Here is a 24,301-nt window from a genome sequence, read left to right as displayed (position 1 = left end):
ATAGATATGTATTTGTTGCCATTTTATTTTTCATAGTTTAGATCTTTTTCTTAAATAAGTCCCTTTAATATTTCATATAATAATAGTTTGGTGATGATGAACTCCTTTAGTTTTTTCTTGTCTGGGAAGCTCTTTATCTGCCCTTTAATTCTCAATAATAGATTTACTGGATAGAGCAGTCTTGGATGTAGGTCCTTGCTTTTTGTGTCTTTTAATATTTCTTGCCTGTCCCTTCTAGCCTGCAAAGTTTCTTTTGAGAAATCGACTGATAGTCTTATATAGGTACTCCATTGTAGGTAACTGAGTAAATTTCTCTCTCTCTCTTTTTTAAAAAATATTTATTTATTTTGAGAGAGAGGGGAAGGGAAGGAGAAAAAGAGGGAGAGAAACGTCAGTGTGTGGTTGCCTTTCATGTACCCCCCACTGGGGGCCTGGCCTGCAACCTAGGCCTGTGCCCTGACTGCGAATCTAACTGGTGACCCTTTAGTTTGCAGGCTGGCACTCAATCCACTGAGCCACACCAGCCAGGATGTAACTGCCTTTCTCTTGCTGGTTTTAAGATTCTCTCTTTATCTTTAACCTTTGGGATTTTAATTATGATGTATCTCTTTTTTAAACTATAGAACACCATGAATTTGCATGTTATTCTTGTTCAGGGGCCATGCAAATACTCTCTGTATAGTTCCAATTTTAGTGTATGTGCTGTCGAAGCAAGCACTGACTCTGACATATCTTGGGGTGGCTTCTTTGTGCCCACCTTGTTTGAGACTCTGTGCTTCCTGGGCTTGTACGTCTATTTCCTTCACCAAATAAGGGAAGTTTTCTTTCATTATTTTTTCAAATAGATTTCCCATTTCTTGCTCTTTCTCTTCTCCTTTTGGCATCCCTATGATATGAGAATGTTGGACATCTTGAAGTTGTCCCAGAGGCTCCTTACACTATGTTTTTTTTTAAATTAATTTTTTTCTTCTTGTTCTGATTGGCTGTTTTATGTTTCCTTATATTCTAAATCATTGATTTGATTCTCAGCTTCCTCCACTCTACTGTTGTTTCCTTGTAAATGGTTCTTTATTTCAATGAGTATATCCTTCATTTCTGACTGGATTTTTTAAAATGCTGTCGAGACACTCACTAAGTTCCTTGAGCAAATTTATAACCAGTGTTTCGAACTCTACATCTGATAGATTGCTTATCTCCATTTTGTTTAGTTCTTTTTAGAGAGTTCTGGTCTGTTTTTTCATTTGGGCCATGTTTCTCTGTCTTCTTATTTTGGCAGATTCCCTGTGTCTGTTTCTAGGTAGAGCTGCTATGACTCTGTCTTGGTAGCATGGCCTAATGTAGTAGGTGTCTTGTATGGTCCAAGGCACAGCCTCCCCTGAAACCCAAGCTGGGTACTTGAATTGCACACTTTGTGTGGGCTGAGTACACACTTCTCTTGTAATTGAGACTTGATTGCTGTTGGCAGGTCAATGGGAGATATTTACCCAGGCCAGTCAGCTGCAAGGACTGGCTGTGACCACTGACCACCAACCTCTGCCCTCCATGGGGGATCAGCTGTGTAGGTGCAAAGTGGTGATGATCTGACATGGTCTGTAGCTGTCCACTGGGTGCCGAGGCTCTGGGGTTTCCCAGGTGGTGCAGGCCCAGGTTAGCCTCCACCTGTGTTCTGCTTGGGACTACTCGCTCTGGGCTGTAAAGCAATCTGCAGATGGCTGCTACTGTGCTGGGCTTGGCCATTCCCAGGCAAAGCTAAGCTGTGAACCTGCACTGAATGGGGGCTGGGATCTTACAGAGGCTGGATGTTGCTTGCTTGAGAGGATTTAGAAAATTATGAAGCATAAGCCAAGACCAAATATTCATACGGAAAAGTCGCTGTTAACAGCTTGGGTGGGCCGGTAAGTTGGGTGTTTCACACAATGGATCCTCAGGGGATCTCCAGGCAAACAGTGTTAGCCAGGTTGATGGAGTTTCAGATATGGCACTCACCTGCTGGCTCTGTGGCTTTCTTTGGGGAGGGTTCAGAAACAGAGCAATCGCCTCTCCCTGCCTTTCTGTCTGGGAGAAAGCTGTCCCCCAGCTCTTGCCTTGGTGCCAGACACTTCAGTTCCTCCCCGTGTGCCACTGGTGCCTTTCAAGCTGCTGCCCCAGTGCTGGAGCTCAGAGGGAGTGAGTCTGAGTAAGTGTCTGTGTGGGTTCTTTAAGAAAAACTACTTGGGACTCTAGAAGTTTCCTCTATGACTCAATTCCCACTGGTTTTTGTAACCAGAAGTTATGGGGGCTTACCCTCCTGACACTGGAACTCTGGGCTTGGATGCCTGGTGAGAGGGTAGGATTCCTTGTTCCTGAGATATGCCTCTTGAATTTTTACTGACCACACATATATGTAAGATCAGCCCATTCTGTGCCTCTGTTTCTCCTACCAGCATGATACATGTGGTTTCTTTAATTCTGTAATTGTCAGACTTCCATTCAGCTTGATTTCTGTTGGTTCTGAGTAAAGGTTCTATGGCTTAGTTGTAATTTTCATGTGGTTGTGACAGGAGGTGAGCTGTGTTTTCCTATGCTTCCATTTTGACTGGAAGTCTCCAGATTCTTTATAATATTTCAGTTAATTCAAAGTTGTCCTCTTTAATATCCTACTCATCTATTGCACAAAACGATGTGACTATATCATTATTCAAGCATAGCAAAGGTAGTGGTGGGGTGTTTTGCTCACTGTTAATCAGGTTTGCTCAGGGACACTTGAATTATTATTGGCAAGGTGCACTTGAAGACTATTAAGAATCTCTGCATCACCTTTTAATATGTCTTTTTCTATTTTAAAAATCTTATATTGTATGGGATATTTTTAGATGCTTTCACAGGCTGTGCTCTTATCTTTCATTCTGTGAGCTCACAACAATAAAACGTGGCCTTGAGCCAAAAAGCTCAATCAAGTACTTCACCTTTAGAATTTCCACCATTATATTTCTTCTGCTAGTTTAAAAAGTTTATGTAACTGAATAGGCATGCTTTGTCTGCTAAGATCATCAAAAGGGACACTTAATTGTGAATTAAAGAATCTGATTTTAAAATATTATTTTCTAATCCTGTATTTCTGGAAGGACATTCTATAGCAGTATGAAACTTAACAAGAATAATGATCACTTCAACTTCTGAGTTACCATGAGGGTGCATGAAAATGCTCCCAGAAGGGCAGCCAGGAAAACGTGCATATCATACTTACAAGCTTCATTTTTATTCCCACCAGAAATTACTTCCATGAGGACCATTGTATGATGTGAATGGATGAGAGCATTTCTAGGTTCATCAACATTCTATCCTGCACCAACAACTTATTGATATGAAACCATGCATCTAATAATTGAGCCTGTTTGCTTCTATCATTTTTCTTTAAGGCTGCATACTGATGGTAGTTGGAAAAGCTTCTGCATTTCAACTCTTGCTTGGTAATGAGTATCTAAATGTGAGCAAGACCTCTCAAAAATATAGCCACCTTTGAGGCAATAATAAATAGCAAATATCCTCTATTAATTGTTGAATTTTAGAATGGTAATGGGCTATAGAGAACATGTTGCTCAAATCCCCTATTTTACAAAAAAGAAAACAAGTTTAAAGAAACCAATTTTATTTTCCCTGTATAATCAAATTTACAGCTTAGCATAATAAAATGCTAATATGAACTGCACAGGAATGAATAACACTTGATTATTCAAGCTTACACTTCATGGCTGAAAAGTCTCAAGCTGCTTTTCATTTTGTTTTATTGTCTTTTGACTTCTTTCTGTAATCATTTACATTTAATCCACATTTCTCTAAATGAGATATCAATAAAAATCCTAGTTTTCTCCAGTTGTTTTCATATTAGAAAAGATTTTTTTCTGGGAAATATATAGTTATTCTGACAATCATAAAGGGAATCATATAATAATATCCACCATATTCACAATAATATTCTCACAGGTTTTCTTTTCTTCTATTCTGCTCTTCCTTATCTTGGATTGAGAGAATTTGACTTTAAAGAGTTGATTGCTTATGAAGTTTATCTGCTGATGGTTCTCTGACTGTGCTCTCAGTGCTTCTGACAGTCCCTGAAAGAAATGGTGAGAAGTGAAATCAGAGGGATGAGCTCATTATAGAGAATCCATCTTGATTTCCTGGTGAGACTGTATGGGACTCAGCCCTACAAAAGGCTAAACTGGGTGGATTACAATGGATGAGGACAGACATGGTGTGTGATGGGGAAATCACAAGTTAGAATTCCTTCTATTTTAGCCTATGGTGTGTGGCATACAGCGTACATGCTATGATTCTTGTTTCTCTCCTCTGCCTGCCCACAGGTCACTAACACACCTCGCCATTTTCTTCTTTGCATCTTTTGCATCTGTCTCTCTTCAATAAGATATTCTATTCTGAATGAATATTAGAGACCATCCTATTCAATTATATATTTGTTACAAGAATAATTTCTACAGCATTGTTCAGAGATGATCTTCCAATTTGTACTTGAATATTTCTAGTAGCAAGTAACTTGTCACTTTTCTAGGGGTTTTATTTTTTTATTATTATTTTTTTCATGGCTCTTGAATGTTCCTTATTTAGTAGATTTATTTTTATCAAATGAATTAAAACTATCACTGTATTTTGCTAATACAAAGGATTAGGTAACATCACAGTTTCCCAGAAAGGAGAATGGATACTTAATTGTAAAATTGAGAATGTGTCTCTTTGTTTCTTTAGAGCTGTCTGCATTTGTCTCATGCATTTTGAAACTCTGTTATTAGGAGCATACATATTTAGCATTATTATGTATTAACCCATTACCATTATAGAATTTCTCACTTTATTTCATGTGATATTATTTTCTTTGAAGTCATTTTGTCTGATGTTTATATGGCCATGACAGTGTTCTTAATTTTACATTGAGTAATACATCACTTTCTATCCTTTTATTTTCAACCAACTTGAGTATTTATTTTTAAGTGCATCACTTTGTCAGCAAATAGTTGGGTATTCCTCGGGACTTCTTTTCCTGTCTAATAATAGCATAAACTGTTGCAGTTGTCATTGTTAGACAAATTTCTCTAGGGATTTTATTATTGGACAATTCTTTTTTTAAATATGTTTTATTGATTATGCCATGACAGTTGTCCCATTTCCCCCCTTCATTCCCCTCCACCCTGTATACATCCTCCCCCCATTCCCCCCTTTAGTTCATGTCCATGTGTCACAAGTTCTTTAGATTCTATATTTCCCATACTATTCTTGCCCTCCCCCCATCTATTTTCTACGTACCATCTCTGCTACTTATTCACTGTACCTTCTCCTCCCTTCTCCTCTTCCCACTCCTCTGTTGCTAACCCCCCACATGATCTCCATTTCTGTGGTTCTGTTACTGTTCTAGTTGTTTGCTTAGTTTGCTTTTGTTTTAGGTGTGGTTGTTAATAACTGTGAGTTTGCTGTTCTTTCACTGTTCATATTTTTTATCTTCTTTTTCTTAGATAAGTTCCTTTAACATTTCATATAATAAGGGCTTGGTGATGATTTACTTCTTGAACTTGACCTTATCTGAGAAGCACTTTATCTGCCCTTCCATTCTAAATGAAAGCTTTGCTGGATAGATCAGTCTTGGATGTAGGTCTTTGGATTTCATGACTTGGCATACTTCTTTCCAGCTCCTTATTGCCTGTAAGGTCTCTTTTGAGAAGTCAGCTGACAGTCTGATGGGAACTCCTTTGTAGGTGACTGTCCCCTTAGCTCTTGCTGCTTCTAGGATTCTCTCCTTCATTTAATCTTGGCTAATGTAATTATGATGTGCCTTGGTGTGTTCCTTCTTGGGTCCAAGTTCTTTGGGACTCTCCGAGCTTCCTGAATTTCCTGGAAGTGTATTTCCTTTGCCAGATTGGGCAAGTTCTCCTTTATTATTTGTTCAAATAAGTTTTCCACTTGTTGCTGTTTCTCTTCCCCTTCTGGTACCACTATAATTCAAATGTTGGAACGTTTAAAGATGTCCTGGAGGTTCCTAAGCCTGTCCTCATTTTTTTGAATTCTTGTTTCTTTATTCTTTTCTTTCTTCCTTCTGGTCCACTCCCTTGATTTGAGTCCCAGTTTCCTTTCCATCACTCTTGGTTTCCTGTGTATTTCCCTTCATTTCAATTAGGTTAGCCTTCATATGTTCCTCTAATTTGTGACTAAAATCAACCAGTTCTGTGAGCATCCTGATCACCAGTGTTTTGAACTGTGCATCTGAAAGTTTGGCTATTTCTTCATTGCTTAGATTTATTGGCTCAGAGGCTCTGAGTTCTTCTTGAGCCATGTTTTGATCTGTTGGTGCCTGTTACGTATGAGAAGAGGAGCTTTAGGTGTTCACTAGGGTGGGGCCACCCAGGTCACTGTTTGTGATGCTGTATGTGGGGGCGGGGTCAGAGAGGGACAAGTTCTCTCTGCCGCTTCTTGCCACTGGGGCCTGCTGGTCCATCTCACTGCTTGCTCCTTCACCAGTTTATCTGTGCGCGAATGTGTGACCACGATCAGCCCTCAGTGGGTCCACCACCTTGCGCCCTCAGTGGGTCTGCCCACTTCTCCACACCTGGGATCTGCCCATGGCTGCTGGCGCACCTGGGTCTCGAGCCCAGGTTGGTCCAGTGGATCTTTCCTGCCCAACCCTGCTCTGCTGCTGGCTCTGCTCCTCTTACCGGTTTGGCTGAAGGGTTTTGTTGTCAGACTTCCATGCTGTTCAATTTTCTGTGGTTTGACTGCGTTTTTGTTGCTAAAACTTTATTGTTTTTAAACTTGGTTGTGTGAGAAGGCTCAGTGCTTTCACCTACGCCTCCATCTTGGCGGAAGTCTCCTATTATTACTGCATTATTTTTTCTGAATATACTATAGTTTATTTAACTTATCATGTATTTTGGGGCCATTTAAGTTGTTTCCAATTTTTAGGAGGTAGTAGTTGGGTCTACTGAGTTTATTTATTTCTTAGGATTCATAATTGGTATTCAAAAATCCAGGATCTTGATAGGTGGTGGTAAATGGGAAGTTTGATAAATGCAGTAATTATCCTCATCAGAGCTTCTTGGTGTTTTGTATTTCTAAATGTAGATTTTAAATTGTTTTTCCTTGAATTAAAGAAATATGCTCTGAGAGTAAAAGAAAATTAGGAGCAGTTGTTTCAAAAATTAAAATTTTTAGATGTTTAAGTATTTTAAAAATATTACAATGGTAACATTTTGTCAGTGAAAGTCTAATCTACTTATCAAAATGATCCTAGTTTTTTCATAACTTTAATATTGAAGAAACTGTTTATTGCTTTTTGTGCTTTCTCTAATAAATGCTGCCTAAACTAAGAAAGCCCACAAAATTACAAGGCAGATCAGTGTCTGGAAGTGCAGCATAAGAAATCTCTTCTATTAGGGAGGTATTACCTATCATCTGAAGAAGAAAAATGGATTGATAAAAGCTATTAAAAACTGGAATGAATGCATATTTTATAAACTCTACAACATTAAGGAGAAAATTAAACATAAAGGTGGACATTTCAGGCTTTACACAGCAGTTTATAATTTTATTTTCATCCCTTTCAGTAACGTGGGTCTAATGCCAGCAGACCAATTATGTTTCAGAGATGAGATAACCATCTTTAGCAGCTTGGCAATCAAGGATCTATTGTCTAAAAATCTTCCTGGTGTTTATAATGTAAAATTGTCCAGGCATCTGCTTTTTTACCCTGGCCAGATGCAGATGACCTGTAATGTCTACAGGCACACATATTATCCCCGACCTTCCCCATTGTGCTCAAAAGACATTTTATACTGACTTGCAAAGTGCTCTTTCCCATAAAGAATGTTATAGCCATGAATAAAGGTAAAGGAGCTGCGAATATAATTATGTGAATAAATTAATCCATATGCTGATTGGTACTATAGTAAAAGTAAAAACAGGAATGGTTTCCCACATAATGTGAACATAATTTTTTTTAATGCATTCAGGCACCTGTCAGGTCTTGCAACATTCACAAAATGCAACTCTAGTTAAATAACTTTTTCCACTCACAAATCACTCTTGTGAACATTTCTTCAAGGATATACCTATGAAGAAATTATTGGATGAGAAGTAGAATTGAAGATAGAAAAATAAAGGTAAAATGCAGCCATTTGACAACAAAGCATAATAAACTTGTGGGTTTTAGATTTTGCTTCTAGTCCCAGTTCAAGAAACTGTTTCAGTGGAGTGGTACAATCACTTGTCAGAACATGCACCATTGATCTAATGTGGGGATGAACAGGACAGGTACTTCAAGGATGAGTTGGGGAAGGTTTTAGGGAACAGTGACTTGTATATAAATTGGTGATGCTATGTTGATATAAAAAAACATTTTATTCAACACATAACCCATTGCTAATCAATTCAAAAAGAGAATAATAATAGTTGATACTTACCAAAGTCTACATATCTTAGCCTGACCATTTACAAAAATGATATGATGTTTTCACAAAGACATACAGAGTGCTATTACTATTAAAAATTAAAGTAAGTTAAAAACTAAGGCTGGTGGGAGGTTGGGAGGGTGGCTGAGTGACTGCTGGTAGAGCTGATCTGTAAACTGACATCTAATACAAAGACTGAACGTTCCCCTAACACAAGACGTAATAATTAGACAACACACTTCTGTTGACATTGGTACTGAATAGACTTTGGGGGCTGTAGTGTTCATCTGATAACTTTTATGACTTTCTGAATTGGTTTACAAATGTAGAGTAAACTCTTAGCCACCCACAAAACATTCTATTTTGTCATGATTAGGTTGACATGTTCTTGCTGGTGAACAATTTTGGCACTGCTCAGTGGCTGCCAAACCTCTGGTGGTGGCAAGGGGTTCTTAGAGGGTCATCTCTGAGTTTAGGGAACACCCTATAGCCAAAATTCTACAGCCCATGTCATTATATAAAAATCATTTGGGTGGGTTCTCTTTTTATTGTATATCTTGGGCTGGCCCCTTCACAAATCAATGCTTATAAATCAACATATTGTGTGTGAGCATGCATGTGTATGACTTCAGATGGGCTGGTTGTATTTTTCAATCACTGTTTGTCTCTCCTGAGTGGCAATTATGTCGGCCTTTCAAACCCAGATATAGTTTCTCTAAAGGATTTTAGTCTGTTGTTTTAAGGGCCTCCCTAAGATCCTCCAAAGTGATTTTTACATATGACCTTATGCCTATGTTTTAAATTGGATTGTCCTAAGCATTTTCTCAAAGTCTGTTGAAGTTTCTCAGAGCTAGTTTTATTACATGGTACACAAAAATATTGAAATTTAATTTTTATTTAAATAGATTTTTGACTTTTGGCAAGACATTTACTTCTTCTGCTTGGTTTTATAAGCTAAAAGGTGAGGGGAAAAAGAAGAGACCATGCCTTTGTAGATTATTTTAAAGAATGAAAGTTGCCTTGGTATGGCTTGGCCATATGAAACAATCAGGGAGTGATGAAAGAGAGGAGAGTTAGGGGAGGAAAGGAAAGAGGAAAAGTGAAGAGAGGAGAGGAGGAGGAGGAGAAGGAGGTGGGAGGGAGGAGGAAGGAAGGGAGTGAGTAAGGAGGGGGAATACAGGCTGAAGGCCAATATGAGATTAGGGAGAGAGACCATGAGTTTTCCTCTATTTTCAAATTTTAGTTTATTATGAACTTTTAAAATGGTTTACTCTATCTACATTTTTTCTCTAGGTGGGATTTTCTCAGAGTTTGCATACAACTAAAATGGAAAAGGAGAGAGAACAGAGTGAGAATGTGGGCAGGGAAGCAGCTAGCTGCCTCTCTCCAGGCCTGAGCTCACCTCCTCTTCACTCTTGAACTACCTGCCAGTTTTACAGCAGAGGAATAGAAAGGAAAGGGCCTGGTTTGCTTTTGTTTGCAGTCCAGGCTGGTTAAAGAGAGAGGTTTCACGTGTACCACCTCTCCCTATCCAGTCTTAGTCTTATTCTGTCACTTCTCCATTCCAAGTTTTTGGTTTTGGTGTAGTTTTCAGAAAAGTTGGGAGACTTATACTGGGCAAGAAAAATAGAAAAATCATTGATGTGATTTAACAAGTGAGAAGAGTTCTGGAAAAGGAAAAACATTCGATTACTTTTTTTATTGAAGATAATGACTGTTTTATGGGTAGGGTTTAAAGAAAATATTTATTGTTCTGACTTCTCTGTAGAAAAATTGGTTGCAACTAAACCATAAACATCCTGTAATTATAGGCTATCTGTCAGGACTCAGAAATCTTCAACAAACAGAATTTTATCTGTCTTGATCTGCTGCTAGGAGGATTTGATATTTTTACAACCCGTACTGATCCATCTTAATATAACTGATTACATTGGACTACTTTAAGTCCCAGTGGATTACGTCTTCATGAAATGCTATATAATCAGTTTGATGAAGCTTAGCTGGCATGTCACTAATAGGTTACATCTTACATATTGGAAACAGGACCACTAAAAATAAATTTCACTGCTGCTGGCTTATATAGTCATTTCTTTCTTTTCTTTCTTTCTTTCTTTCTTTCTTTCTTTCTTTCTTTCTTTCTTTCTTTCTTTCTTTCTTTCTTTCTTTCTTTCTTCTTTCTTTCTTTCTGTGAGTTTACATGCTGTAGAAATTTCTCTGTACTTTATTAAAACCCTATGTAACTTCTGTATATTTATAGTTAGGTGTTTATTGTTTCTGTAAACATTTCATCTGTATTTTAAAAATAAAATAGCTTATTTAGATTACAATAGCCAGTTAAGAGAATTATCTGTTTTATCTTTTATTTTCCACTTAAGAATTAAGAGTATTATTTGTAATTTTTTCAAATCAAATACAGGATGTCTCTCAAAGTTCATCGCATCTCCTAACCCAAGGCTGATTTCTGGTGACCTGTGAACATGAGTTTTCTTTTTAAATCCATATTTTTTCTTTGTGTCCAGGATCTTTGAAAAACGACATTTTTATGCAATTAAGTTTCATCACCTGTGAAGTGTTGTCATAGTAGCTTGAGTTGAGGTTGACTGGAACAAACTGTTTTACAATGTTACATGTGATGCTATGCCAGCAAGCCAGCTCAGACCACAATGCATAATGCTGATCTCAGCAAAACCACATTGCCCGTTCCAGTCATAACGGGTACTCATGAGGTGCAAAATCAGATAGTGACTGTTCAGTTTGAACTTTTATGGTCCTAAAAACAAGTAGCTCATAGAGGAACAAGAATGGAGAACTTTACCCTTTAGCTTGTGAGACAAAAAGAACAGTAGGAGACCATTTAATAGCTGTAGCCAGCAAGGCCAGGTTACATATAAGCTCACAGAGTCATGAGAGCTCTTATGGTGAATAGATCATATAATAACTTTATTGTTTCTGTATTTGTATATGCATTTTCCCCTAGAACTTCTAGACTAAGTCTATCCAAATCAGAATGCATATACAATGCAACTTACAAATTCTACCTGCATATTGAACATATGTTGATGTTGTGACTTTATTAATTTTATCCTACAAAGTGGTTTCATATACAGTATAACCCCACTGAATTTTTGTTGTTACTTTAGAAGTCCCACTAAAGCCAGCCAGTATAGTGTTCTCATGCCCATGTCTTAAATGCACCATTTACCTGGGGCTCAGTAGAGGGGGAAAACCAATGGAAGGACAAGAGCAAAACTTATGGTATCAGAGATCTTAAAAGTAATCTTATTTTAATGACATTAGAAATGTATATTTCATGTTTGGTTTTTCTTCCTTTTGGAAAATAGAGTATATTTTAAGTGTATTTGAATCTTAAAGTTGGCTCAATATTTTGCTTGTTTAAATCTAGATTGATTTCATTTTGGTTATATGACAGGGGTGTCAATTTTTTCTACATTGCATTACTGAATTTCCCAAAATAGTAACTGTGCAGGTAGAATTTTCACATTTTCTTTTTGTATCGTTATGTATTATGTCTTAAAAAGCCGTAAGTCAAAATACAGATTTAGTAAATCATAGAATATTCCTGTTTAAATTTTATTTCATAGGGTTTACTCTTGTGTTTTATGATTTTAATTAGCTGGTTGCTGTTTCAGCTTTCTTGCTACAAATAGCTAACTCCTGTCGTCTGACCAATAACCTAACAATGGCTGTCTGACCAATAATCTAACAATAGCTATGACCACTTGTGATGTTGATCCCTTGAGATCCTTTCAAGCAGCTTTCTGAAATGAAGTGTCATCAGAGGTTAAAAACATGCTGCTTCTGTTCCTACTACACATCAAGCCTTCAAAAGCTGAAGACCGAATCAGTAACCAGTTTTCTTTTTTCTTGATGTCTTTGAGAGGAGAGAACAAAGGGCAAGAGAAGAAAAAGAGGGGTCCGAGTCAACAGAAGACAGACGGAGATGGCTGACAATGCTAATGTGCTTCCCAAGTGTTAATAAGTGCCTTCACACTGAAGACTAACGTGCAGAGGGGCGAAAGAAATTGGTTTTAGATCCATGAGTAGTGGTAGACACATCACATTATCATTTTTATTTCTCACCGGTTTCTTGATGGGTTTAAGCTACCTGAACCATTGTGAAAACAATTGTGAAATTTCCATGCAGGAGTAATGGAAGTTAAAGAGTCAATAGTAATAATATTCACAGTAAATATTGTTCAGGGACTTATTATTTTTCAAGGATTGGAAAAGTTGTTTTGCATGTGTTTTCTAATTTAATCTGCATAATAATTCTCAGGGGTGGCTACTATTGAGTCAGTTTAACAGAGGAGGAAATGAATGCACAGGGCTTGGTTTTAATCCCAGAAAGTTGGACTGCAAAGCCCAAGAGATCCTCTTTGTACTTGACTGTCTCTGTGCCTAAAGCCTGCGAGCAGAGTGGAAACTTTGATCATTTCAAATATGTGAAAGGTTCGTTTCAGCTCAAGGGCCAAGACCAGGACTTTGCCAAATGACTGACTGCAGCAGAGAAACAACCCGCACTCTTCTAGATTCTGTAGTATGGCTCAGTATAATCTCTGTATGTTCTATTTTAATTTCTGATATTCTTTCATGTAAAAAATTGTTTTCTAATCATATTTGTTATTCTGATTGCTTGGATAAAGTTTTGAGTGTCAAAAGGCAAAATAATAGATAATAATAATAATAATAATAAAAACATATTCTGGCATGGTGAAACATCTTATATGCTGCTTAATGTCCTTTCTTATCCCTGCTATTAGTTGACTATAGCCAAAGAGAAGTGGAGAACTGTGACAATGTTCTGAAGTTTTTTTAAGGGGAAAATTTCAAGGAGAATTAGATCTATTATTCAAGTAATTGTTAAAATTTTATGTTTTACTTATTGTTGCTTGAACTGATCTTATTTTTGACTTTATGTATATGCAGTAGTTATGTCCCTCAAGAAAAATAAAATTAATTGGTGATGTGGATAATTACTCAACTTTTCTTTGCACTGTTTTTTAAAAATCCAGAAGACACATGCCTCATTCTTTACTACTGCTTTCTCATTTCATTCATACATTTCCACTGCATATAATTCCTTCACTGGCCTCACTTAAGATTTATTTCTGAATACATTTGTATAAAATAAATACTTATATATTCAGTTCTATAGAAAATTGTATACATTTTTTGATTTATTGTGAAAGAGCTCATTGGTAATTATAGCTACATTGCTGATAATTTTTCTTTATATTGAATGAAAACTACATTTAGAAAAACTATGAGGAAAAGTTATTGATTTATGACATACTTAGGAAGATATGGACTATTTGAAATGCTGAGATAAAGAACGTTTGAACATTTCAGAAAAGTTTAAAGGGGAAAGTAAACCATACCTATATCCCTTAAATTTCAACACTGAGAGAAAACCATATAATTTTTAATGTATGATCTTCTAGGATTTTTACACACACACACACACATACATTCTTTAAACACTCCTTTTAACTGTGCCAGATGATTTGATTACATCAAGCACTCCTAACATGAGATATTAAAGCCAAGTGGAATAGTATAGTGAATAAAAAAGGAAATGGCTTCAACTCTCTTATCTCTTTTTCTCTCCTGTGGTCCAGGGAAAGATAAGCTCCTGGACTAGGCATTTTCCTCTTAAGATGACTGAAGCGGTGCTTTCTAGAACAAACTTGGGTGAAGGGGGCATCTTGCCCACTTTTGGTAGTGGGCTATGTCAGAAAAGTTGAGATGGGTCATCTTACCTGAATAGTTACAATTCACTCGTTTAGTAATCCATTTTCCAGAGATCTTGAACCTCCTTATGGGAGGACTAGGGCGTGACTCCCTTTGTGAGAAAGTGGACTTAGAAAGAATGCCAGGGGCAGACACAACCATTTTCCATTGCACCATGGAACAGAACTTTTCAGACTATTGGCTTTAAGTCAATGGATATGATTCAAGAGATGGTAAATAGTTGGCTTTGTCTTATTTGGAGCATTTGGAGCATTTGTCTTTTTCAGCATTGGGAGACCCTAGTTGACATGCATGCATCTCAATCTCTGATTGGATCAGCAATATTTGGTTTTTAGGGTCCTCCCTGTCTCCAGTTCCTACAAGTCCCTATGATCAGATGAGGGACTAGAGTTTAGAGTTTAACTCTGGCTTGGTTATCTATCACACATGTATCTTGACTCTTTATCCTTTTTCTTTACCCTGTGAAATACTTAAATAATGTCTGCCCTTGTTTTCCTCACCTTGCCAAGCATTCTCAAATAGAAGGGCTATTGCATTCTCAGTACTCTTTCTGAATCATACTGCTGGGACTCAATTGACATTAAGATCAGGACTTCACCTAACACTAAAACATCTTCAGTATATTGACACATAAGAGTTTTAGTTGTTTGTCATATGCTGGGTTATTTCCAGCATGGATGTACTTTTGCTAATCCCACTGGCTAGTACCAGACATTCCAGGGACATTGTCTTCACAGAAAGTGGCAGATCAGATCTTATTTTGTTGGGTGATGTGGGTAGTTAGTGGGTATACTTCTAACATACACACACACACACACACACACACACACACACACACACACACTAAGCATCCTAAGCAAGGATTCTATTTTTCCCACACAAGGCTCTATTTTATGGCCATCTCCCAATTTGAATTAATAAATAGTAACTTCTTACAACCTTTGCCTTATAGGTTGTATGAAGGAATGTAACCTATGCACTGTCATAGGCTACTCTCATTTTCTTCTTTTTTATTTTTAACTTTTGTTTATTTTTAATTTTTTAACCTTACATTTTTTACTGTTGTTCAAGTACAGTTATCTCCATTCTCCCCTCACTACTTCCCCTGCACCCTCATTTTCTTCTTCTTCTTTGTAGATAGGATAGAAATCAAGGAGTAGGTCCTGGGTTCAATGCCATATACCATCTTGGCGTGGAGAGTAATTTCTCAGCTCCAGCAGCACAGTGCAGTGGTCTGCAGCAGGAACCAAAGAATTATGAGTGGGTGCTTATATTAAAAAATCAAGGAGGGACTCTAGGTAAAACCTAGAGTAACATGCACAGTTCATTTCACATAGAAACCTCAAATGACCAGAAACAGGCATGTCATCCACATTATAGGAAGAGTTGTAGTTACTTGAAGGTAAACAAGTTATTTTACAGAAAGAGCTCAACTGTAAGTGTGGACATCTATTAACTTAGGATAGTTTTGCTTTAGTTTTTACTCTTCTGCCTGCCCAGTTCTATTTTCTGCCCTATTGTATTTGGCAAAATCTAGTAGTAGAAGAAATTTTGTGAGCATGTCTCCACTAGGGTGTACTGAGAAATTTATCTAGAAAAAACTAAATAATAAAAGGTACTGCTATATCTTTTCTAATATGATTTTGTGGTTTTCTGAATTACTTCATTCCCTGAAATATATGAATAATTATTTTATAAAATAGATTAAATAGAAATAGGTTGATCTTTTGAGGTATCTCTATACTGCCTTCCACAGTGGCTGCTATGGATCTCCTTGTGACCCAGTGATTCACCTTCTTGGAATACAAGGCCAGTCCAAAAGGTATCCATCCATGTGATATGAAAAATAGAGACATTTATTGAAGAAGATACAAGACATAGTCATAAGACAATGACACCTTCGTCCCCTTCAAAGTAGACACCGTGGAACCTCACACAGTTTTCCCAATCATCATCAGCTGCTCTCTTGTATTTTCCTGAATCTCATTGATGGTTGGAAATCTCTTCCCTTTCCAAGGTGATTTTAGTTTTGGGAAAAGCCAGGAGTTACAGGACACCAAATCTGGGCTGCAGTGGGGCTGAGTCACTGGGGTGACTTGATATTTCACCAAAAATTTCTACATGAGACATGATGCGTGAGCTGGCACATTGTTGTGATGAAACCGCCAATCACCAGTTGCCCATAGCTGCAGCCTTCTAACTCATCCAAATAGTTTTCGTCAAGGAAAGTTCAAGCTCAATGCAAAACTTGATGCAGATTTGTTGCTAAACTCACTCAGTCATTTTGAATGTGTTAGCCATACAATACGTATGCTCACTAAATGACATTTACTGTCTCCACTGATTAGTAATAGTGAAATTGTCATTGTTCACACATGTGCATTCCAGTCCACTCTCTTTGGCTGCCAGGTTACATCAATGTCATGCAAACCACTCTTGTTATATTAACAATGGCTGGAATTTTTCCAGACAGACCTCCTGTATTCTAAGAAATCCAAAACACTAATTCAAAAGGACATAAGCACCCCTATGTTCACTGCAGTGTTATTCACAGTCATCAAGATATGGAAGAAGTCCAAGTGTCTATCAGTCGATGAGTGTATAAATCAACTATGAGACATAGCTGGGACACAATGGAATGCTACTTTATCATAAAAAAGAAGATAATTTTACCATTTGTGACAGCATGGATGGACCTGGAGAACATTATGCTAAGTGAAAATAGGCCAACCAGAGAAAGAAAAATACCATTTGGTTTCACTCATATGTGGAATCTAATGAACATACTGAACTAACAAGGAAAATAGAGACAGACTCATGGGTAGAGAGCAGGATGACAGCTGTGGGAGGGATGGGTTAAGGGGCAGAGGGACTGAGCAAAAGAAATAGGTTCAATCACACTCTGGAAATTAAACCTTCCTTGATTTCTAATAGATTCTTGGAATAATCTTAGCAAGGCTTCCTAAGAAGCAGTTTTCAAAATCAGTGGGGTGTCCTGAACACAGAGGAATCTGCCCAAGATTGAAGGGAAATCTGGGCATGAGGAAATATATATTTTGCAAAACCTTCAAAAGCTATTGTTTTTCAAATAGATTTGCTTGTAATCTGTTAGATGCTACAGATATAAAAATGTTAAAGAATCAAAGTATGATATTTCATAGTTTTTTCATTTAATTTTTAGAGCACTTATTTCTCAGTAAAAAAATGAACACGTGTACAAAAGGGCTACCTGTTGGGCAACTATTGGTGGGTCTCATCTTCCCTGAGCAGTGGTGAAGATCAGTTTAAAAACAGAAGGTGAAGATTTACATATATTTCATCTTTAACAAATTCTGTCATGTTAAAATTATTTAATCTTTCTTGCATACGATTTATGAATCAATGGGTGAATCTATTAATATAAAACATGTTCCCTGACTGTATTACTGGGCTATATTTTTTGTCTGCATACTGTAGGAGACCTCAGTCATTTTATGTGTTTCCTTGAGAAAAACCTTTAACAATTATAAATGAGTGACTCAGTTTTATATTTTTGTTCTTAAGATTGTACACATTTGCTTATCTTGTCTATTGGGTATATGGTTGATGTCTACAAAGTACTAAAACACAAATTTTATACTCTCTTGGACAGTTGAGTGCTTTATCTTCTGATATACCAAGATTAAACTCTAGGTATTATCTTATCTAGTCAAAAACCATCTTGCAATTCTGCGATGCTAACGTGAAGCAACTGTATTGATCTTACCTGACAGGTCTAGATGTTGGTTCAGATACTATTGGATGTGAATACAATTCTCTTCTAGAATTATTTATTCCTTCTCTGCATAAAACAATGCATTTCCCAGAGTATATGGGGATACAGCAGATTTCTTAAAAGAGTACTCCATCTTTATTGCAATTATCTGTTGCAGTCCATCCAGGTTTGGTGGCCAAGAATAAAAGTTTGTGCTTGAATATCTTTAATTTATGGAATTTTGAGTCATTCTCTCTACTTGGAATAAAATCTTTTTTTGGAGCAAGAATCATAACATGGTATCTAGGCTTGATTAATTTTTTCTACATTATTATACTATTTTTACATAGGAGTGAAGGGATGTAGCACAGGAGCTATTTTAATAGCATTAGGGGTTTATGTGAACACAATGCTGGGCTAATCTAAGGAGGGTCATACAGAGACTGTGGTCAAATGGAATAACACTGCTTTTGGCTTAACATTTTGGAATATCATAGTTTCATAAGTTCATACAGAAATGTCCAGGCAGCACTCATGGTATGGTGTGATGTGGACACAGAGAGAGGATAAATGCATGCATGAATGGTGAGATTCTCATATTAGGAAGACATTTCATCTGCAACCAAAATGTTCTCACCTCAGGAGTAGGATGATGTGGAGAGTGATTTCTCAGCTCCAGCAGCACAGTGCAGTGGTCTGCAGCAGGAACCAAGGGCTATAATAAGCAAATAATGCAAATTACTGCAAACCAAATAAATTCTACCATTGCCCATGATTAGTAACGGATTCAGCTCATTTTGCAGGAGGCTCTGTAGATTAAATTCCAACCTCAGAAATGTACAGCTTGATCAGTAAAGTTTGTAAATGGCTTTACAGATGAGGGATGCCATTCCATAGTAAAGATTCACTTCAACTGCTAACACATTAAAAAAAGAAATCCACAGCTGAGATGTGCTTCAGCTCGGAAGCAGGTGCCCAGATCTGTTATAAGTTAAATGGAATCAGTAGAGTATATTTACTAAGAGTACAGTCTAAACAAACAGCAAAAGATATATAGTGAGAATTCAATTTATTAGATACCGCAAGTTAGCAAAGTAGGCAACCATCTGACAGGTATAATGTGAGACTAAACAAAGACATTGAGCTTAAACAGAAATAATGATGACAATGTGGCATACAGGATATCTAAAATTTACCCTCAACCTTAGTCATTCTTTCCTGGGTGGTGAGCATATTCACAAGGAAAAATGACATATAGGAGGAAAGTGCCACGTCGTTGTTTTCTGGGCCCAGGTCCTCAACCACAGTATAGAGCACTCTTGTGAGGTGATCTGTGTCGATGTGTTTTCCTGAACAAGTTAGTTTCATAGTTGCATATTGAAAAAAGGCTGTAGGTAGGTTAAGCCTACTCACAAATCCTCTAAACCAAAGAACAAAGAAGTTAAATAGGTGAGGAGAAAAAAGAAGTGTGTGTGTGTGTGTGTGTGTGTGTGTGTGTGTGTGTGAGAGAGAGAGAGAGAGATTGGTATGGTTTCAGGTCTTAAAACCAGTTTAACTGAGCTTCAGTTTAATGCACAAACTAATGCATTAATTTTATTAAATAGAGATGCAGAATATCCAGCAAATCACTTCAGTTGTGAAAAGCATCATCCACAAGAGCCACCCTTTTACCACACTATCTCCCTACCCTCTTGTGGATGTGTCCAACGTTGTCTGGACAGAGAATTAAACACATTTTGCCACCCTGCCTTGGCCTCTCCTCTGCGCTGCTGATTGGCATATCGAGCTGTCTACCAGCAGCCACACTCGGAGGTTTCACCGATTCTAAAATATGTTTGAAGACTCTTAGTGTTTTCCACTAATTACATTCTTATCCCTTTCACACCCCCCATCAGTTTTTCTTCTTTCAGTAATGTACTCTTATCATCCTCTCAGCTGAACAAGCTAGATAAGTGAATACCATTTTTACCATTCTCTTTCCCTCAGACCTCGTACCCAATTGATCAATTCAGCTTATCAATTTTTCCAACCAGATATGTCTCCAAGGTGGCCATCCTAAACTTTGGTAACATCCCTTTGTCCAGGCCAACATCCTTTCTCCCTGGGATACCTGTAGCAGCCTCCCTGTGTCTGCTCTTGACTCTTCCAATCCATCCTCCATATGGCAGAGTTACACTCTTTTTTTCTTAATTTTAGAGAAAGAAAGAGAAAGAGGAAAGGAGGGAAAAAGAGAAACATTTCTTCTCACAATGTGTTGTTCCATGCATTCTTGTGTGCCCCTCAAATGGGGACAGAACCTGCAACCTTGGTGCATTGCGATGACATTCTAGGCAATTCAGCTACCTGGATAGGGCCAGAATTACAGTTTAAAAAAATTCTAACCTGAGGATATGTTTATTGATTTGAGAGAAAGAGAGTGAGAGACATTGATGTGAAAGAAAAACATCCATTGGTTACTTCCCATATGTGTCCCCACCAGGGATTGAACCTACAACCTAGGTATACGCCTTGACTGGGAATCAATTCCTCAACCTTTTGGTGTATGGGGTGACTCTCCCACCAGTTGAGCCACCTCACCAGGTCAGCGTTACACTCTTAAAACTTAACTCTGCCTGTGGCCTTCTACCGCTTATAACACTTGCAGCGTTCCTTGGACTCAGAATCACGACCGAATGCCTTATAATAGCCGAAATGGCACTGAATGATGAATCCCTGCCTGCCTTATCCTTCTCCCTCTTGCTCATTGTGTTCTTGACATTCTGGGCTGCTTTAACTTCTTCAGATATGCCAAGTTTTTACCAAGCTCATGGTCTTTGCCCACATTTTTTCTCTGCCTGGACCACTCTGCCCAACCCCCGCCCTGCCTACATTTCTCATTACTAAACTCTACTGAATCCATCTGGACTCAATCTACATGTTACCTTTTCAGAGAGGCCGCCCCTGACCATATCTGAAATAGGTCCTCAATTCCCATTCTTGTTCTGCCTATTTTCTAAGCAACTTTTCTCCCTTTTATAGCCTTTACCACATCTAATAATCACTTACTACTCTATGTGCCTTATTTCCTGGAAATAATAAACCATAGTGGGACACTTGGTGATTCGTATCCAATCACAAATAATACTGTCCTTTTAATGCACAGTGTTGTCTCATCAGCTGTCTAAATAACACACAGTCAGTCTATTTTTTGATCATCAGTTTTGGTGATACTATTCTGCTCCAATCCCTCTCCATTAACTAGTATAGATTCTCAGATGTCGATGAGAACATATACTGAGGTGCTGAAGTTTGATTAAAAAGGGTTTGGCACAAATAATGCCACTTTTATGACAAAAATTTTTCATTACAATATCATAAACATGTAATTCTATAACATAACAGTATCATTCAAAAATACCATATGGCATTTTAGGTGAAATGTTCAAATTGCCGTCCATTTTGTGTGAGATATTCACATACCCTACCAACCATGCTTGAGCAGTCATTACTTCTGTTGAACCCTGTATAATATACCATAGATGCTCAAGTTTTTAAATTTAATAAACCATAAGTAAAGTATGGTTTGCAAGGACTGTAATTAGAGAGTGGGTTTCAATTAGATTCCATTTTCTCATACATGTGAGTGACATGTCCTATCCATTCTAGCTACTGAAACAAATGAGTAAACATCAAATGACTAAGAACACTACTGGGCATTAAACTATGTTTTGTGCATGTTGAAGAGTAAGGTTTCTTATATGAAATTATGTTCCTGGAGAGACACTGGATGATTATGTTTAGTCATTGCAGGATTGGATTTTATGTAACTAGTTATTACTGCCTTCATTTATAATAATCACATACTGAATGACTGCATATTCACTGAATTGCCTTTTGAATGTTTCTGTACACACACAAAAAAATCTAAGACTGAGTGATATAATCTAGAGACAACAGATAACTAGGAATCTGGAAAATGTGAACTTTAAAATTACATGCCTAGTTTAAAAGTTCACTCAATTTCCTCTTTTTCTGTTTTCTTCAATCTTTTCTTCCATCCCTTTGCTTCTTTCCTCTTCCTTTCTTTTTTCCTTCCTTCCTCTCTGTTGTGGTTTTGGAGGGGAGGGGCCACTGGAGACAGCAGCCATAGTCTATGAAATCATTTGTGATGTTTTTTTTATTGTTGTCTTGATCTATTTGTTGCTATTTAAATTACAATAGTTTACTCTGGATGGTAATGGTTGGGATGACAATGGTTATAGTGTTTTCCAGACTTTGATATTTATTACGTTTTTTAGACTTATAAGAAAAAAAGATGGTAAAAATAATTATAGTTCAATTGAAGACTTTTAAGACAAAATAAACAGAATTTTAATGGTATAATATCACGCATAAAGAACAGTATTTGTATTTGATGTAAAATTTGACTTCATTCATTTATTTAAAAATAATTACTTAACAACCACTAAGTGTCAGGCACTGCATTAAACATTGGGTATATAATAATTAATAAAATAAACATGTCCCTAATAAAACAATAGAAAATAAAATATATTTTCTATGCCTAGAAGACATAAAATATTCAAACCTGTCAGTGGGTGATTAAGTGCTATAAAAACAAACAAACAAGCAAGCAAGCAAAGGTAGGGTAAAGGAAATAGACCCTGTAGGTGGGTGCATGTGTGTATGTGGGTAGTAGTATTTTTTAGAGAACATAATGACTTTAGAGTGGGAATTTGAAGGAAGCCAGAGTGTAAGCCATATGAGCTGTCTTGGTCAAAAGCCTGCCAAGAATAGGGAAAAGAGTGAGCAAAGACTTTGGAACACAGGAAGAAAGTCAGTCCAGGGAGAGAGGAGCAGAATAGGGATAATTGGTGTCAGGAGGTGGGAGATGAGATCAAAGTGATAGTGGAGGCCTATCCCTTGTAAAATTTTGTTGGCATGGCAAAGAGTTTAGATACTATTTGGAAGTACATGAGAAGCTATTGAAAGGTTTTGAAGACAATGGTTGCAATCCTATAGTATCAAGTGATCTATATCTAAGAACCAGTCACACCTACACACATTTCCCTCATAAATAGGAGTATGACAATCAATTAGTTAGAATAAAAAATATTAAACATAAGTTAAAAACTCCAAATAGAGTGCATTATTTATTATAAATCTCTCTTCTTAAAATCCTTGGACTAAATATGTCATTTATACAACTTATCTGTCACAGTGTATCATACACTAGTGCTAGAGGCAGAGAATATGACCATTCTCATCAGAGATTCTTGAATTCCACTGAAATAATCTGTTTGATGGCTTTGGTAGGAGACATTAGAAAAATATTTCTAAATGAATATATTTATTAATAAGAAAACTATAAGAATTTTACTTTGCCTTTTAGAAGCTACATGTTAAGGTATTGGTAGTGAATGCACATGTGAAATTAAAGTCAGAATGGCTTTCTATGAAGAGCATCTTTATAGACCTGGTTGGTAAATGGCACAATGTCAATTACTCAACATTGCTTATTTCATATATTTAAAACCACAATTTTTAGGACTTATTAAACCTACACATACATTTATACACTGCCTAGTTAAATGATTCCTTTTTATTATTTTTAATTGATGTATTTCTTCTTCAAAAATTTTTTATTTATTTATAAGAATTCAGTCTTCTTTCAATGTGACCTCATAACTGATTCAATACTGAGAGGAAAAAAGGCAAATTAAATATGTTTTGATGACTTTGCCTTAAAATCCTATGATAAATTCAAGACTGAGGCTTGAGAGTAGCAATCAGAAATTATGTGGACTCTCTTAAGCAGAATTACATTTCACCGACACAATCCAATAGGCTGGGTAATGGAGAAAGTTCATAATAACTAATTGCTGCTATATCAATTTTAATATCCATTCTCATTTTGAGAACTTGATATATCACAACTCTCAAGGGTATGCCTATAATTATGCTTTTGAGGTGTTCAAGTGCTTTATCACAGGGAGACACTTGAATTCCAATGTAAGAAGGTTAATTATTTAGAATACTCTTGAAAACATTCTTGGGTATCAGTGGATTACATGAAGCCACCTTGAAGTGACTACAGAAGTCCCAAGAAAGATAAATGTGAAAATCAATGATTTGTCTATGCCAAGTCTCAAAGGACTGCTTTAGAATATTAATGATATTAGCTACTAACCCTGTTTTCAAAAACTGTTTAAAAATGTTATTTCTCCCTCTAGCAAAGTATGCCCCTGGAGGGTTGTGCTTAAATTTAGCTAAGATTTTCAATTTCCTGACTTCTGTTATGAGATTAATCCATATAAATCATTTGGTGATGAATAAACATGGCTTGTGGGCCATGTGTGTCCCTCTGTGGTCTTCAGTGTATAACTTCATG

General features: G+C 37.0%; 1 non-coding gene across 1 annotated transcript; it reads right to left on the bottom strand.

The window, feature by feature from the left end:
• Positions 1–611: 611 nt before the first annotated feature.
• On the bottom strand, positions 612–718 carry LOC119046957 (U6 spliceosomal RNA). The gene has a single exon (XR_005082062.2). It is a non-coding gene; the product is annotated as a U6 spliceosomal RNA (small nuclear RNA).
• Positions 719–24,301: the final 23,583 nt, after the last annotated feature.

This window comes from Artibeus jamaicensis, unplaced genomic scaffold (assembly GCF_021234435.1).
Source record: "Artibeus jamaicensis isolate MK-2021 breed Jamaican fruit bat unplaced genomic scaffold, CSHL_Jam_final contig_391, whole genome shotgun sequence".
Classification (NCBI taxonomy): domain Eukaryota; kingdom Metazoa; phylum Chordata; class Mammalia; order Chiroptera; family Phyllostomidae; genus Artibeus; species Artibeus jamaicensis.
Note: the sequence above shows the minus strand (reverse complement) of the source record. Positions and strands in the feature narration are given on the sequence as shown.